Source organism: Lactuca saligna, chromosome 4 (genome assembly GCF_052625555.1).
Source record: "Lactuca saligna cultivar CGN05327 chromosome 4, ASM5262555v1, whole genome shotgun sequence".
Lineage (NCBI taxonomy): Eukaryota > Viridiplantae > Streptophyta > Magnoliopsida > Asterales > Asteraceae > Lactuca > Lactuca saligna.
This window is the reverse complement of record NC_136420.1, coordinates 281,666,915-281,670,181: the sequence shown is the minus strand read 5'-3', so window position 1 is coordinate 281,670,181 and position 3,267 is coordinate 281,666,915. Positions and strand designations below refer to the sequence as shown.

The window sequence follows — 3,267 nt, the reverse complement described above, 5'->3', positions numbered from 1 at the left end:
GTTGCCGTTCTCATCCAAATCGCAATCTGTAGTGAGGTGAGGTCCATTGCAATTTTCGCAACCCACCCGTATGGCATGGATAGTTTGATCCATTTTGTCCATTCTCCTATCCATGGTTTTTAACATGGCCATGACCGCGGATAAATCTTCAGTAGCAGCGTATGCGGCTCCCCTCGTGACATCATTCCTAGGGTTGTGGTATTCTCTAGAGTGTTTAGAGAATTCTTCACTTAATTCTTTGATCACCGGGGGTGGCTTCTTTGTAAGTGGGCCTTGTGAGTCTAGCAGCTGCCGGGTCGTGACATTGACTCCATCATAAAAGATGGAAACTTCTTGTTTGCTATTTAGATCATGGTGTGGGAAATTTCGTAGCAGACTTTTGTACCTCTCCCATGCTTCATATAACGACTCTCCAGCTTGTTGTTCGAAGTTTGCAATGGCCTTCTTGAGTTTGGCTATCTTGGATGGTGGGCAAAAGTGATCAATAAATTCTTCCTTCATTCTGGCCCAAGTAGTGACTGGCCTGGGAGGAAGTGATTTCAGCCAGTCTTTAGCAGCACCCTTGAAGGTTACCGGAAGCATCCGAAGTAGTTGAGTTTCGCGGGTTACATTTGGAATGTTGAAGTAATCAGCAACATCATTTACTTCATCCAAATGTTTGTAGGCATCTTCATGATCTTTCCCATAGAAAGGTATTTCCTTGAGTGAAGCTAGGATATGACCTTTTAGCTCGAAGGTGGCAGTTGCGGGAATTGCGGGTTGCACAAGTCCAGGGCCATGGTCGTCGCGCATCCTCTTCTTCCATTCTCCCATGGGAATTTCATCAATGTTAGCCATAGTGAATGCTAACTCTTCCTCCAATTCGGTTTCTTGTTCATACGTTGCCTCGTCTTCTTCCTCGGTTTCGTATCTAGTATCTTCTTGAATTGGCTCCTCAATTATCAAGGAAGCGCTTAAAGCTCCTGATTTGCTGCTCTTCTTTTTCCCAAAAACAGTCTTCAAGTTGGACAATGGTGATTTCTTTGGTGTGCTTGAACTCTCCACGTCCTTCCCTTTGTTTCTTTTCAATTCGGATTCGGGGTCTTCAAACGGGGGTACCAGTGGTGTGTTTGCTCCTCTGGTCATGAAAGTCCTGAAATTGATCAAATAAAAACGTAAAAAGAACAAAAAGGTTGTAAACAAATAAAAAAAAATTTCTAACTAAACTGTTACTCGCCGAGTAGGTGCGAGTGCACTCGGCGAGTATCAGTGATATTTCAAAAAAAAATCTAAGTTTTTAACCTAACTAAAACAGATACTAAAACCTAATTACTAGTTACTAAATTGCAATAAATGAACTTTATGCAAGTAAACTCACACAAAGGATCGAAAAAATTAGGAATTAGCTTAATTATTTAGAACCGTTCCCCGGCAACGGCGCCAAAAACTTGATGTGTGTAAATTCAACTAGTTTTATCCCTACTTTTTATTAGTAATTTGAGCACACAAAGGCAGTGAACCTGTCTATAAGTGGTATAGATTGATAAGTAAGGTATCGAACTCAGGGAACGGGCAATTAAACTAATAGCTAATTTTAACTAAAACAAATAATAAAAGTAAAGGGTTTTTCTCTAGTTTTGCAAGACTAGAAACTTAAACAAACTAAATTAACTAATTAACTAAAGCAACAACTATTTACCAAATTTAATAAAGATGTTTCTATTTAGGTTCAACCAATTCACTCGTATGGTTATTTAAGTTAAGGTGGATTAATTGCTATTGGTTACCAATGATAATAGTTAGGTTGATATTCATTACTCCTAACCCTGAGACAATTAACTAATTTAAGCGTTGATCAAGTGTTTAAACTAATTAATTCCCTAGATTAATTATTTGGATTAAATAAGATTTGTAATGGTCAATTAAGTTATTAATTCAATTAACCTCTTGTTGATGGTTTCTCAAACAAGCTCACACATTAATCTTCCTATTTTCTTATTAATCTTAGTTTCATACTCATTACTTCCAAGCATACGTTTTAGCATTCACATAGACATATGAGGTTAACAATTAAGTGATGTTCATGCAACCTAATTGCCTTCCAATTAACAGAAAATAGTAGTGACTAATACATAAGGTTCTTTAACAAACTTAATTTAATAAATCACCAATAGACAATTAAACAAGAATTAATAATTAAACCATAGGAGTTCTTTGGTATTCCCCAAACAGAAACAAAAACGAGTTTAGCTCATAGTTGCAGTAGAAACAAACACAAAAACAAAGTTTATGAAAGCAAACATGTTTAATTCCTAAGTCTAAGTGGTAGAATTAACCTAATTGCTTGAATTCTTCCAACTCTTGAAGCTTAGGGTTCCTTAGCGCCTTCCGAACCTTTTAGTCGCAGCTAATCCTTCAAAAATCGCCAGGAGTTCTGTCCCATGGGATAAGGATTCGTCTTTTAAAGATATCCCAAAACAGAGGGTACTCGGCGAGTAGCAGAATCAACTCGACGAGTAGGTCCATACTTATCCGTCTTTAATTTAGCAGTCGTGTTTATCTTCTGGCATATCGTCGTGTACTCGCCGAGTAGGTCCTTCTTTCACTCTTTAATCTTCACTTGCTTTCCCTTTTCTGCTTTTTGCCTCCAATCATATCTTTTGGACTGAAAACACAATTCAAAGCATTTTAAGTACCTTTTGTCCATATTATTCTCATAATTAACCAAAAATAACTAAGAATATATGTTAAATAATTAACTAATTATGCAGATATCAAGGGGATATGTCGATCGGGGTCTTGCTACAAGTGTGGCAAGGAGGGGCACATGGCTAAGGATTGCCCGAAGGGATTTACGGTTTGTTTTCACTACAACTAGACCGGTCATCAGAAGGCCAAGTGTCCACAGCTGCTTCAGGGATCAACACAGGGATCTGCACCTGCTACTGTACGAGCTACCGAGAGTCGGCCCATGAAAGCCGAGGTGTCGAAGGTTCGTGGGAGAGCCTTCCAGCTGACAAAGGAGGATGTCCGCACAACACCTAATGTCATGGTTGATATGTTTTCCTTTGATTATTTTTCCTTAATTATTTATGCTTATATTGTGTTACGCGTATGTACTTTCCTTGTGAGTTATGTACCTGCCCTAGTGTTATTCGACTCGGGTGCGAGTCGATCTTCCGTATCATTAGCATTTAGTCGGAAAATTAGTATCCAGTGTGAGTCATTGAGTCAACCTCTAAGAGTTTCTATATTCGATGAGCATCCGATGTTTGCCACTGTTGTGAT

General features: G+C 38.6%; 1 non-coding gene across 1 annotated transcript; it reads left to right on the top strand.

The window, feature by feature from the left end:
• Nucleotides 1-346: 346 nt before the first annotated feature.
• On the top strand, nucleotides 347-453 carry LOC145044531 (small nucleolar RNA R71). Its single transcript, XR_013681479.1, has one exon. It is a non-coding gene; the product is annotated as a small nucleolar RNA R71 (small nucleolar RNA).
• Nucleotides 454-3,267: the final 2,814 nt, after the last annotated feature.